We start from the raw sequence: 15,589 nt of genomic DNA on the forward strand, positions 1-15,589 counted from the left end.
AAGTCTATTACAGTAATTGCGCCACCTGCAGGGGCTCCCTCCTGCACCTGTCAAAGATATATTTGTTCTGGAGCTGGTGCTGTGGGCCTACACTGGGGCATTGATAAGCCTCGCTGTTCCTCATGCAGCTGCTAAGCTGCTTTTTCCAGCTGCAGTAATGTGCGTGTGCCACACTGAATCACTTCCAAAGGCACCCATGAATCAAAGATGGAATAGAACAACAAACGCGCCTGCAGATTAAGATCAAGCTGTTGCCTTTGGCTTGCCAGGCCTGAAACAAATACCCCAAAGAGCCGCACACGGTGAAAATCAATTTACCAGTTGACCTGAATTGAGTTTTCAGATGAGGAGGCAGCAAATGTCTCTCACTGTAGCCATAAAGAGTGAGGTCACATCGATTTAATAACTGCAAGAGGCATATATAGTAATGGCAAACAAAATGAGTTATGCGATTTTACTGCAAGTTAAGAAAACAGTGGGGGACTCTCAAAGTCCTGAGTAATGAGGGTTGTGACCTGCAGTCACAGCAAGTCATGTGTTTAATGAGAGCACTTGGAGAAGGAGAGAGATGGGCTTCTCCCATTGCAGGCACAATGTGCACTACTAAATGTGTGTCATGATTCCCATTAGGTTTGTGATAATAAAGGGATAGACAGAGCGGCTTCTAAAGGACCGTACACCGTAGGATTGACAAAGCCAATAGTTCTGGCCTAAGGAGTCCACCCGATAGTGGTGAAGGCACAAACCACGCAAACCTATGGTAAACTTTACTACAGGATCTCTGGTGTCCGTATAGAACCAGCAACAGCACAAGACAATGAAATCCAAGAGGGATGAGGCACAAGTCATGGAAATCCACACCCACCACCAGAAGATGGTTTAATGGGATGAACAAAGAAACACCGACACTCAGTAGATAATCCATGCAGCTCATCCAGAGGAGGAAAGAGGCTCAATCCGAGGCAGCCACTACGTCATCAATAGGTGGCTGTTGTGATCCAGCCAGAGGCAGTGATGGTGCAACCCAAGAATAGCTACAGACAACCCTCCTTCCAAGGTATAAGAGTTCCACCCGGAAATGGTAAAGAAATAGTCCATGTGTGTAAGTGATATTCAGGACAACTTCTGGAAGAAATGCATTTAGGTTAACAGAACAAGGGAGGGAGGCAGTGAGGGCCAGGTTGAAGGGAAGGACATGAGGGCGAGAAAAAGCAGGGTTCATGGATGTAAGTTCTTCTGTGCCCAAACAGGCACAAACAGGAATAGACTATAGGCAAAGGAGTGGTGTGCTAGATTAGGACGGTCTGGCAATGGCATAGCTGCATGGGCAGTTTGGCCACAGTAGAATATGACCTCGGCAGAGAAGGCAAAAGCAAATGGAGTTGGGAAGAAATAATGAAACCAGCAGGGAAACAAAAGGTAGAAAGGCATCAGGAAAAGGGACCTGTCTGAACCATAAAAATGCAACAGCATGACAAATACACTTCCACCGGTGAAACAAGTCACTAATAATAATAATAATAAACAAACTTGTAAAGTGCCTGGTTACACTAGCTAGTGTGTCCCCGTGCTACGGTATAGCTGCCTTCTAGGGAGCAAAGGTATTAACCGCGTCACCCCTCAGAACTTTACTCCGGAAAGAGCCATGTCTTCAGCTTCTTCCGAAAGAGTGACTCCGATTGTTCACTCTGCATAGAGAGAGGGAGTGCATTCCAGTGTTTTGAGGCCATATAGCTGAAGGAGCGCGATCCCATTCTCGCTTTTCTTGCGCTGGGGATTGTGACCTGCCCACTCCCGAATGATCTAAGCTGCCGTGTTGGTATATATGGGGTGAGTAGCTTATCTAAATAACTCGGCCCCTTCCTCTGCAAGATACGATGACTAATACATAGTGTTTTAAAGATTATTCTCTCTCGTATTGGGAGTCAATGGAGAGCAGAGAGGGCCTTCCTAGAGGAGGATCTTCTCGGGAGCATCAAGATCAGGCGTGCAGCTGGATTCTGAATGCATTGTAGTCTGTGTATGCATTTGTTACTTGCTCCTAAGTAAAGAGTGTTCCCATAGTCCAGGTGAGAGGTGACTAATGCATGAACTAGGGTTTTCCTAGCTGTGATAGGCAGCACATCGAGAGTCTTCCGTAGACCTTTTAAAATCCCAAAACACTTCTCTGCCACCATTCTCGTGTGGCTCTCAAAGGAAAGTTTAGAATCTATCCACACCTCAAGATACTTAACCTGATCGCTCGGGGTGGGGGTAGGGCCCAGTGACTGTGGCCACAAGGCAGTGGACCATATAGAGGGTGTCTTTCCCACCACCAATAGCTCAGTTTTACTGCTGTTAAGTTGTAGACAGTTATTTGTCATCCAGAGTGCTAGGTCTTGAAGGCAGTTTGAGAAATATTTGGCTGCCACCTCTGGAGACTGAGACAGGGAAACCACCAGTTGCGTGTCATCCGCATATGACATAATATTGATCCCATAACTCTCCACAATCTCTGCTAATGGGGCCATATAGAGATTAAATAGAGTGGGGCTCAATATAGATCCTTGGGGGACCTCTTGGGCCAGCAAAATGTCTTTAGAGAAGAGCATGAATTTGCATAGTATTTCAGGTTTGAGGATTTTGCAACCAAAACAAATACAAAGGTGTTTAAAAGAAATGGAGCTCCATCAAGCACCTTACCATTTGCACATAGCGCATTGTGCATTCAATTTTGGTGTACCAGAAGTGAAAAGTCTCAGATTGTCTCTGACCTACAACAACGCCACACTTAAGGATGTGATCATAAGGTAGAGACGCGTAGTTTCTACAAGCTGGGCGAGGTCATTACAGCAAGGCTAGTGGCCAATCGGATGTCAGACAGTGTTCTCATTTATGGCATTATGGGTTAACTTTGATTCTAAATGGTGTAGGGGCATTTTGAATGCCTTCTGGAAGGGGAGGTTGAAGTATCTTGAATAAGAACAGGATCAAAGGTTGATATAAACCATAAGATTTATTGTAGTAAGGAAGATCTCATCCAACCACCAGCCATCAGATTAATAACTGAAGATCTCTAGAACATTGTGACACAGAACAGTCCATGACATCAGACAGTGATGTCATGAGAACTCTAGCTCTCCAGCATCACCTTACATGAGATACCACACATCTCCCTTCCCCAAATACAGAACAACAATAAGCAATCTTAATATACAATCTTAATAAACATCATATGCATTAAATAAAATGAAGACTGCCAAGTAAATAGGCTTCTCAACCACAGTGGAAAACTCTCTTTGAACAATACAATTTTACATACAATATACAATCCTAATGAATGTCATGTATAATAAATTAAACAAAGTCAGCCAAGTAGCTAGGCTTCACAACCACCCTGGTAGATTTCCTTGAACAACTTAATTTCTCACCCACTCCACTACTATCATGTGAAGAGGTGTTATCATTCCCCTTATACACAGTGTCACCACCACATTCCAATGTTCCCCTACACACAGCTACTCTATTTAAATTCCAAATGCGATGATCTTGGGTTTGAATCGCATTGTTAAAAATTTTAATCACCTTAATTGGTTTCATGTACTTGGACATGGAGCCGCCTAGTACACCAGGACGTTTAATCCTGACCCAATCCCCAACATGCACCACAGTCTTCTTCACAGCATGTCTTCTATCAAAATACTCTTTTCTTATTCCTCTTCAACTCTCAACATCTTCTCCCCATCACATTCTTTTTCTTTTCCTTTTTGCATTTCGTATTTATTAACCCAAAATGGTTCAACACATGTGTTGGGAAGTCTACCCCGAAACAGTAAGAAAGGAGTTTTCCCTGTAGTTGCATGTGGAGCCAACCTATATTCCTCAATTTTTGCAACAACCTCTTTTTTCCAGTCTAACCCAACACTCTTCGCTAAGGCAATAGTCTCCTTAACAACTCTGTTAAATCTCTCTACCATCCCATTCGTCTCTGGATGATAGAGAGCAGAGGTTTTATGGACAACACCCTTAGAGGACAAAAATTGTTCCATTTCTCTTGAGATTAACTGAACACCATTATCCGATAGAATGGAAACAGGCAAACCTTCCCTGGCAAACAGAGACTTCAAACACTCAATTACACAACCTGTGTTGACATGTGACAAAAAAAATACTTCAGGCCACCTAGAGTACATGTCTATGACCACTAGTAAGAATGTTTGAGATTCTTTCCCATGAATGGGACCAACTATATCCAAAGCGATTTCCTGCCAAGGACCATTAGGACGTTTCCTTAATACCAAAGGTTGTTCATGTGTACACTTAGATTTATCACTTATGGCACACGACACACAATCCCTAATGATCCGCTCAATCATTCTGTCCATACCTGGCCACCAATAAGACAAACGCAATCTTTCTTTACACTTAGATAAACCTGAATGAGCCACATGTACTGAGTCTACCAATTCCCTTCTTAAACTAATGGGAGGAATCAATCTTGTTCCCCTAAACAAGAGATTGTTATCCACAGACAATTCATTTCTTACCCCCCAAAAACATCTTACATCTTCTGATACATTTTTGTTGGAACACCACCCTGCCTTTAACAAAGACATAACCTCACACAAAGTTGAATCTTTCTTAATTTCATCCAACCACTTGTCCTCCGATATGATAACCTGGTCTACAACACAAACAATTTCATCATCCTCATCATACACAGGATTATCCTCACAGAAACCGACAGAAGGCACCAAACGCGAGAGAACATCCGCTACCCCATTTTCAATGCCTGGAATATACTTGATCATGAAATTATATTCCTGTAAGCCAATCACCCACTTGGTAATTCTACTAGAAACTAGATCCAAACCTTTCTTACTGAAAATCTCAACTAAAGGCTTATGATCCGTATGGACCTCAAAATCTACACCCCACAGAAACTTCTTGAGTTTTTTTTTTACCGCCCAAAACACTGCTAGAGCTTCCCTCTCCACAACTGAATATCGAGTTTCTGGATCTCTAAGACTTCTAGACAGAAACATGATAGTTTTCATTCCATCAACACCACTCTGCTTCAATACAGCTCCCAATCCCTTCTCACTCGCATCTGTAACCAAAATGGATTTTCCAGAAGGATTGAAACTCTTCAACGAAGGAGCTAATCCCAACTTTTCCTTCATGGCCACGAACTCATCCTCACATTTTCCTGACCACAAATACTCCTCACCCTTTCGTAATAACCTTCTCATATTTACAGTTGCTAAGGCAAAGCCTTTGATGAACTTCGCATAATATTCAATCATGCCTAAAAATTTCATAAGCTCAGACTTATTGGTAGGAGAACTCATATTTCTAATTGTTTCAACCAATTCTGACTTTGGCTTCACACCTTCCCCTGAGATGCTATGGCCTAGATAATTAATGGTGTTGGATCCAAATGTGCATTTTTCCACTTTAATAGTGAGATTGTGCTCACTCAATGCCTTTAACACAGCTCTCAACCTACAGTCATGTTCCCTATCATTTTTAGCAAAGACCAATATATCGTCTTGGTAGACACACACACCAGGGAGATTCTTTAATACTCTTTCCATTACCCTTTGAAATACTGAGGATGCAGACACCAATCCGAAAGGCATTCTTCTAAATCTAAAAGTACCAAATGGAGTAATAAACGAGGTACAATCTCGAGACGACTCATCAAGCTCAATTTGGTGATACGCCGATGTTAAATCTATCGTACTAAAAATCTGTGCCCCATCAAGTAATGTTAATAATTCGGTAATGTTGGGCAAAGGGTATCTGTCCACCACAACACTCTTATTTAGTTGTCTCAAGTCAATGCACAAACGCAAACTGCCGTTTGGTTTGCGTGCAGCGACCACTGGAGCAAGCCATTCCGAACCTTCAACTTCCTCAATGATCCCACCTTTGCTCAATTTCTCAATTTCCTTTTTCATGTCATCCCTAACTGATAGAGGAACATTCCTCACTTTACATTGTGTTGGAATTGCATTAGATTTTAACAGTATTTTGTGCCTGTACCCTTCCAGGCATCCCAAGGTTTCGCTAAATACATTAGGAAATTCTGATTCAAGCATGTGAGCATACATTTCATTTGCGTTCTTTTCCACAGATTGAATCCTTTCTCTCAATTGTATAGGAAAATCCGCATTAGGGTCAAGATACACACCTAAATCCCCTTGATGCAGCCAACTAATAATGCTGTCCCCACGCTTTGAAACATAAATTTTCCCATTGATCAATCGATCCTTATACTCTACCAGCCCATTAAAATAACCATGCAACTTTATTGGTTCTCCCCCATACACTAAAGGTATAATGTCTGGTTTAGCAAGAGTAACCTTTCCTTTCAGTTTAGAAGCATAAAAATCATTTGATACTATGGTGATCTTCGCACCGGAATCAAATAATACCTTCGTACATTCTCCTTCCACCATAATTTCATCATAGGGTCCTGTCTTTTTCATGTTTTCACCCTCCACCTGCACCACAATTTGCTCACAAATTTGATTCTCAAAATCACTACCTTGGTAAATTTCTACCTCTTTGACCTTTGTCTTAAGTTTAGTTTTACAAAAAGCAGTGAAATGTCCCTTCAACTTACACTTTGAGCATGTTTGACTAAGAGCCGGACACTTTCTATCATTAGCCAGATGGTCCGTTTTGCCACATCTATAACATTTTCTTTCTAACCCTACTTTGTCTGAATGAGTTTTAGTATTAGAATCATTTCTTTCTGTTTTAATCTTTATCACCTCAACCTTGGCCCCTTTTTCAGCATCCTTCTTAATCACCGCAACACATTTCAAAGAGTGTTCTATGCGTTTTGCAACACTCAACACTTCATCCAGCGACGGTTCATCCCTCAACCATAACTCTTCTCTAACCTTTTCCATGTTGCACCCAAACATAAATTGATCTCTGATACGTTCATCCGTTAAAGTATCAAACTTGCATGAAGAGGCAAGTTTCCTCAACTGAGTTATATAATCTTCAATTGATTCATCAGTAGATTGCATTCTCTTTGCAAACTGATACCTTTCCAGTATAGTGCTGACCTTGGGCAAATAATGTTTATCAAGTTTTTTGATACAGATTTCGTAATCATTTAAACCTCTTGCTTCTTCTTGTGATAGATCTGGCAAATTATCAAACACATCTTGGCCCTCCGAACCCAAACAGTGGAGTAAAAGAGCTGACCGTCTTTCAGCACTCAATGACGGACCACATACTCTGGCATATCTTTCAAAAACCACCTTCCACTTTTTCCATTTAATTGGGGGAGAGCCCGGACATGATAAGAAGAAAGGTGCCGCAGTTACATTCTGCATGGTTAAATTCACTTAAAATATCACTTTTTTTTTTTTTTTTTTTTTTAACCCGCAGCTACTGTGATATATAAATAAACCCCAAAACAGTGTACACCAAAAGAAGAAAAGACCTACTGTTTAGAGTGGCTGATTCCGCAGTTATAACACGCAGTTATGATACAGCGATATGATAAAACCTCATGCCATTCACTCACTCGTACATAACAACGCTCTGAATAAAAATTCACAGTTGCTAAGCAACCGTAAACAAAATGGCCGCCACGCACATCCAACGTAGCGTGATACGGAATGACGAGCTACGGAAAGTCATAGAAGCCAGTCCCTGCATCGGCTGGACAATGACGCGTTCCGAAGATCATCACAGAATTCCGAGAAGAAGAACCACTGCTTGCAGATTGAAGTTCCAATTCCAGGGAAGATGAGGCGCTCGTCGACGCGTTGAAAAGTTCTAACTGGAACGAGAATAAAAGTTCCAGATGCTGTGCTCCGCGACAGTTGGGCAAGTGTTTATTTTTAAATAGCTCAGGTTAAAGTTGAAAGCTCCCATAACAATCAATCCCTTTTTGAAAAACGATCGAAAATAAAATAAATAGCCGCGAATACACTAGTCTGGTAGAAAAATCGCTCACCAGTAGTTCCTTGGCAATAACACAAAGCAGACAATATAGCTGCATCACATAACTGCTACACGATGAACTGATACGCAGTTAGTGTGCCATGCCCCGTCGTTCCCAAAACTCTTCACAGTTAATGTGTCAGGCTTCGCTCCAAAGACATCCAAAAGGCAAAAGATCAACGAGCTTATCCGACTCCACCAGACTCAAAAAGAATTTCTTCACAACGATGATTTTCCAACGCTGAAGCACTTGATGATAAGTCCGCTTCTTAAAGTCCAACATTAATTAACTGAGGGACTTAGTAGACTGATGTGATTGCACGCAACCATTTCTTCCTCTTTTTAGAGTTTTCTCAGAAGCTTTACTCTTAAATTCAGTAGAAGCTTGACTCTTGTGTTGAGATCTTCCTCATTCCAATGCCGACTACGCCAGTGAAGTATCTTGAATAAGAACAGGATCAAAGGTTGATATAAACCATAAGATTTATTGTAGTAAGGAAGATCTCATCCAACCACCAGCCATCAGATTAATAACTGAAGATCTCTAGAACATTGTGACACAGAACAGTCCATGACATCAGACAGTGATGTCATGAGAACTCTAGCTCTCCAGCATCACCTTACATGAGATACCACAGAGGTGTTTCCTTATCTGAAGGAGGAGGAGTGAGTCCCAAAGTTGAGCAACAGGAAACATACGCTGCTCTCCTTAATGTCTCATTCCTGAACACACAGAAGCGCTGGAGTGTACCCCGTCTTAAAGCCGGTTTCTGTGAGCTAGGCAGTCTGTTTCTGTGCTGAAGATATCTTACTTAACACATATGTACTGAAATAACGCATCTTGAATTCCTCGCTCACTGCTAGCGCTGCAGCAATGAATTATCACCGGGACGCTGGAATCATTGCTGGGCAGTTCTGGTGTTCTCCTGTGGGGGCTGTGATCCATCTCGAGCCCCTCCTGTCACCTGCCAAGCTTGGGGTGCAACCTTCTCTCTTCTGTGTCCATCTCTGCATGGACTTACACTTTGGTGGGACTCCAAGTCCCAGAGTACATCGCGTGTCTTCCGCCTTCTCCAGCTGAGAAGGAGGCGTCATCTGTGCCCTCTTAAGCACTGCTCATATCCCATCACTGACCTGAGGTGGCTTGGCTGGGCCCCCCGCTCTTACATCTGTTGTCAGGCATCTGCAATGTCTTGTGGCTTCATATAATCCCCGATTATCCTATTGTTCCAGGGACTTTAATTCATCCAGGAATCAATTGTGGGACTGACATGTGCAGTTAAATCACTCTTTTTTCATGGAACACATATTAATTATTCATCTGTGATTATGGGGAAACGGAAGCCCATTGCAACATCTAAAAAAGCAGAGTCAACGCTGGATGGGATTCTGCAGAAAGCAGAAGGGGCTATAGCTAAGGAGATCGAAATAGTCGGCTTCCTGCTCGGCTCCATCCAAACTAAATGACTCTCATAATTCCATTCTGGGACTTGCGGTAGAGCATAGGCCACCTCCACCTTTATCACCTGCCATAATCATTTCTAATCAGTTGGTTTCACCTGCCCGAAATCACGAAATTGTTCTCCCCAATGGTTCTGCGGAGAAAACTCCTGTAACTCAAGCAGAAAAGGGAGGGAAGAGAAAAAGGGTGGAGGGGGCAGGTGTTGATCATAAATGGAGGGGTCACTCGCCTAGGGGGAAAAGAATTAAGAAAATCACCCTAGCTGATAATACCTCAAGGACTCGGGTGGGAGGGGTGAGAGCAATCGTGTTAAATGTCGCAGACACTAATGTTGATGGCAAAGATGTTAATTTTGGTAAAATTGTACAAGATGCCTTGAGTCCCATTCTTATTAGATTAGCTAGTATCGAATCACAGCTAGCTGGAGTCTTGAGGAGTTTAGGTATCAAATTTGGATCCCAATAACCATGCTGACATTTTTAATCACCTAAGAATTTCAACTACAGAAACTTTCCCCTCGAGTGCCCTGTTAGACGGTTCAAACCCAATAAGTGTAATGGCGACTGTAAACACACAGTCACTTCTCACAGATATAAACTACACTAATGTTGATAAGGTCACAGGAGTCGTAGCAACACAAGATCCGGTCATGACTAGATCCTCCGTCAAAACTAACACGAACGCGGGGCCCAAGGTCATTACTCACTCAATGATATCCCTGACAGCAAGGAAGGATCAGGTTCAAGATAACACGGATGTACATGGGACCAGTCAAGAAAACAAGGGGAGGAGGGGTGCTAAGGACGTGTTGAATTTGCCCCCACAATCCATTTATTACACTTTGAATCTGAAGGGGGTCCCCTGTCTGAAAGCTGGTCAGGAAGAAACTTGCCAAAGCCTTATAAATAAGTTGTCCTATTGGTGCTCAAAGCAAATCTCACCGAGGGTAAACTGGCTTGGAAATAATGTTATGGCCAGGCGAGTGAGTTGGCTGGGACATACGCCCAAATGTGGGGGCGGGGATTGTGTTGTACTCAACTTTAATAACGCCTGGTGTGCACATTCTGCACTAATGCACTTTCAAAATTCACACGCTCACCCCATAGAGGTCCTCCCTTTGGACTTTTTTTATCCACCACAACCCACTCGCTCAGTGAGGAATCACTGGCGTAGGATGGGCCCTGATATGAACAGGGTCACGCAGCCTCTTTCCTTTAGGCACCTAAATAGCTTTGATGTTCTTTCAGGGTTGTCAAAAATTGACTGACTATCTGACTCCCTTAATCTTCCTGTATCATTGGGGACAGAAGGAACAATCCATACACTACAGGAGGCTGGGACTCATACTGACTCCCTTTTCGCCAGGGATACTGTTGTTTCTTCTGAAACACCTTCCTCAATGTTAGCCTTGAATGTGACTAGCCGAGATAACCCGGAGGAATCATCCTCTCACTTCACTCTATCCTCAAATGACACCTCCTCTAGTGTGGCCTTGGAGTTCCTCCCATTGTAGTTACCCATGATATGAGTATTGTAGGTACAGGACCTGGAAAACGCGGTTATCAAAAATCTTTTCTTAAATTTATGTCCTGGAATAGAGCTGGAAATGGCTCTAAATTGGATGATGAGTCTTGGCTAGCTTATATCACAGGATTTTACTTTATTTGTCTCCAGGAGGTTCACGAAGGATATTACACTAAATGGTTACTCCTCTCATATAGTTCATGCTACCCCCTCTCCCTCAGGTAGGGCTAAAGGTGAGTTGGCAGTGCTGATCTCGGTAAAATTCGAACGTATAAAAGTTATTATTGTGGGCACTTCCCCTTGGTTTCAGTTAGTCCTAATTTCTAATCTGCTTCGAGTTAAATTATTAGTGATTAACTGGTATTATAATATCTTTAATCATAACACTTGTCAAGTTATAGAGGCTTTACAGTCAGAACTTAACATACTTTTGGAGAAGTGGTACCCTCTGTGTATCCTTTGGGTCGGAGACTTTAACTAATCAACCCGTATAGCTCTTGTCACGCATGTGGGATGTTAAGCACGGGGGTACAGCCCTGGAACATTTTAATCACTCTATCCAGGGAGAGGCTCTTAATTCCATTGTTATGATGAATGATCTGGCCCTTATAAATTATTTAGCTAGTAACCCCTCAATACAGTATCCCACCTACGTGGGTGGTGGTAGGGAGAGCACTATCGATTTCATGTTCATCTCAAATAAGTTTCTGCATCTTATTGGCGGTTTTGAGGTGGATCCAAATTGTGCAAGCGATCATAATCCTCTGACAACGGTAATTAACATAACAGCTCAACCTGGAAATGTCGTGGGTTCCAGAGTCTCCTTTAGTTCGAATAAGGGAGTAACACTCAGATGGAATAACATAAATCCTACAGAGTTTGAAGCTAGAATTGTTGCATCAAAGTATGACTATGTCTAACCCATGACACTTCACCAGCTGAGAATTCAGGACTTCCAACTGATCTGTTAGCATGTAGCCAAAAACTTGACTAAAACAATTAAGGCAGAAGCCCTTCTGGAGAAAAGGTGGTTTAACTCGGACAGCACAAAAGCGCACACAATTTTTAAACTAGCATTGCATGCACATCCCAGGCTATGGCTCAGATTAAACGCAACAGGGAAGGCCTACAAAGTCTTAGTTAAACAGAGGAAGGAAGAATTAAGGCATTTAGCCTGGGTTGACCTGGAAAGAGCGAGCACCCTTAAGGATTCAAGAAGTTTTTGGGAAGTTATAAATCGCCCATTATTTAAGGAGGAGCAGGGTAGGATAGATTCCCTGATCTTGGAGGATGTTTGGGAAGCCCATTTTGCTACCATTTTTAAACCAAAAGGCTGCATACTTGAGGTTCCCATTGAGGATTTGCCCACGGACCCAATCTTTGCCTCCCATCTAAGTGCTTCAATCACTGTAGCTGAGATTGAGGAAGCCATAGCTAAAGGAAGCTGTATGAAAGCCCCCGGCCCGGATGGAGTCCCATTGGATCTTTTTAAAACTAATTCTATCCTCTGGGCTCCATTATTGACTAATGTGTTCAAAGCAGTGATAATTGGTCCGATCCCAGCATCCTGGAAGGAGGCCATAGTGGTCCCCGTATTCAAAAAAGGCAATAGGAGTGACCCTTCTTGCTATAGGCCAATTTCTTTAATTGACGCCACTGCAAAATTATTGGGTAGGGTTCCCCTTGCTAGATTGGAAACATGGGTGGCAGAAAAAGGGGTGATTGCTAGGTCACAATATGGCTTCAGGAGGCGCATGGTTACCACCGAACAGTGCCTCAACTTGTCCCTGAACATGGGCAAGTACATGCGGGCCAGGAAGGGTTCTATTCCCCTGGCCTTCATGGACTTGTCCAGTGCTTTTGATACTGTAAATCGGGACAAGTTGTGGGCACTGATGGGGAAATTGGGCGTCGAGGAACCTTTAGTTTCTCTTCTACACAAGCTCCATGCCTCCACGTCTGTAAGCATTAGATATGGTGCCAATGGTGAAACAACTAGGCATATTGCATCGATGAATGGTGTTCGTCAGGGATGCATCCTAGCGCCTTTTCTTTTTATTATCTATACTAATGGTCTTGATGCCTACCAGTCAGAGAAAGTGCTTGACTGCCCATGTATTGGGAGCACCCGGGCCCCGCTTCTTTCCTATGCGGACGATACTGTCTTAATGGCCTTAAAAGCAAACGGCTTACAAAAATCCCTTGATGCATTCTCTGATTTTATGTTATCACTTGATTTAAAGGTGAATTTTCTGAAGTCTTACGGAATGGTCTGTGGACCCAGGTTGACCAACACCAGAAATTATGCAGTTGGTTTAAAGAGGATTGGCAAAATGGAAAATTTTAATTATGTAGGGAATATTTTTAATCATAGACTGAAATGGGACTCGCTTATAACTTCAAGGAAACAAAACGCAGGTATGGTGGTTGAGGGTCTTTTTCATTTTGTATTTAAATTAGGGCAAAACCAGTGTCCGAGTTTGTTACACTTTATAAAGCTAAATGTGTCCTGGTTGTAACATACAGTGCAGGTGTTTGGGGGTATCATAACACTAATCCGCTGCAAATTATGGAGAATAAATTCATTACAAGACTGCGGATGGCCCCAAATAGCGCCCCTACGAGATTTTGTCACCATGAGGTGAGGCTTGATTGTGTTGAAGATTGCATTAATGTCGTCCCTCTACTCTTATGGGTCAAAATCTGGTCATCGGAAGAGCTGACATTTACCAGAGACATCATTAAAGATTGTCTGAAGCTTGAGTGGGTTTTTAAGATTCCCCTGGATATGATTTGTCAGGGATAATCTTTATAAGCTGGATTTGGGACACTATTTTGATTCTCCCCTTAGCATCCGTGAGAATGCAAAAAGAATCATAAAAGAAGCCCACTCTGTTAGGGCAAACACTCGTCAGTCCCTATTGGAAATGGCAGGCCCCCTCTAATCATTCCTGCCCCAACTGCAATTTTATTTCACTCTTACTACAAACATCCACACACGTTTTTATCTAACAAGATTTTGTTTATTACCCATACACTTTTTAGTGGGATTTCCGATACAGGCTGGCTGGACGGAAAATCTGGTGCCTTGCCCTTGTGATAACCTGGCAGCACAAAGCACAATGCACTTTATGCTATTCTGTTCATTATATCAGGATCCCAGGAGGACATTTTTAGTCCCGATGTAAAAAAAATTAGACCTTGTTCCTTCATTGATGCTTTTAATTTCCTGCATTCCCTTGGCACACTTGATATATGTATTGGAGTCTCTAATTTGATTAAAGTGGAAATTTCTATTAGAAAACGTTACTAGCAGTTGTTGCTGAATAGATTATTTTAAATTAATCACTGAATTATTTTAATAAGCTTTGTCCAATACTAGTTTTCTCACCTTCAGAACACCCCCCATCCACAGACACCAGCACCTGCTCCCAAGTTGAAATTGGACCAGAATCCCCGACGACCAGCTAACCTCATCACTCAGCAACTCCACCCCTACAGTCACGGAAAATGACAACCCCAATGCGGCAGCCCGAACCCTGCACAGATGGATCACTGGCAGCGCCAACACCTTAGACCCCCTCAAGAAAAACAACACTCACGCTAAGGAAGCTAGCTGGTTCACCACCAAACTTCGAGAGTCCAGACGCACCTGCCGCTGGCTCAAAAAAGACTGGAGGAACACCAAATCCACAGAAGTCCACAAAAACTTCAGAGCCCCCACCAGAGTCCACCACCAACTCATCAGAAAAACGAGAAAAAAAGCGATCGCAGACAGAATCTCCACCCACGCACAGAACAGCAAAGAACTCTTCAACATCATCAAGGAGTTCACCCAACCTACCAGCGAGTCTGCCGACATCCCACCCTCACAAGACCTCTGCGACAAACTCAGCACCCTTTTCCACCACAAAATCAAGAGCATCTACGACAACTTTGACGAAGACAACCAACACACTGAACCCTCACCAACCACCCCCGACACCATGAAGCCAACGATCGACAACTGGACAGCCCTCACCACCGAAGACACACTGAAGACAATGAACTCAATCCAGTCCGAGGCCCCCACGGACCCCTGCCCCACCACATTTTCAACAGAGCTGCCGAGACCATCGCACCCATACTCTGCCACACCATCAACTGCTCCCTGTCAACCGCATCGTTCCCCGACAATTGGAAACACGCCAAGATCAACCCCCTCCTCAAGAAACCCTCAGCGGACCCCACCGACCTCAAAAACTACAGACCCATCTCCCTGCTCCCCTTCCCAGTGAAAGTTATAGAGAAAGCCATCAACAGCCAACTCGCCACATTCATCGAAGAGCACAACATGCTCGACTCTTCCCAATCCATCTTCAGAAAAAACCACAGCACAGAAACCGCCCTCCTCGCTGCAACAGACGACATCCGCACCCTACTGGACAAAGGAGAAACTGCAGCCCTCATCCCCCTCGACCTCTCAGCGGCATTCAACACAGTCTCTCACCACAGCCTAATACACGGACTCCACGATGCAGGGATTCAAGACAAGGCCCTCGACTGGATCTGCTCCTTCCTCTCCGGCAGAACGCAGCGGGTCAGACTCCCCCCTTTCCTCTCTTACCCTACACCAACCACCTGCTGAGTTCCCCAGGGTTCATCCCTCTG

Source organism: Triturus cristatus, chromosome 8 (genome assembly GCF_964204655.1).
Source record: "Triturus cristatus chromosome 8, aTriCri1.1, whole genome shotgun sequence".
Lineage (NCBI taxonomy): Eukaryota > Metazoa > Chordata > Amphibia > Caudata > Salamandridae > Triturus > Triturus cristatus.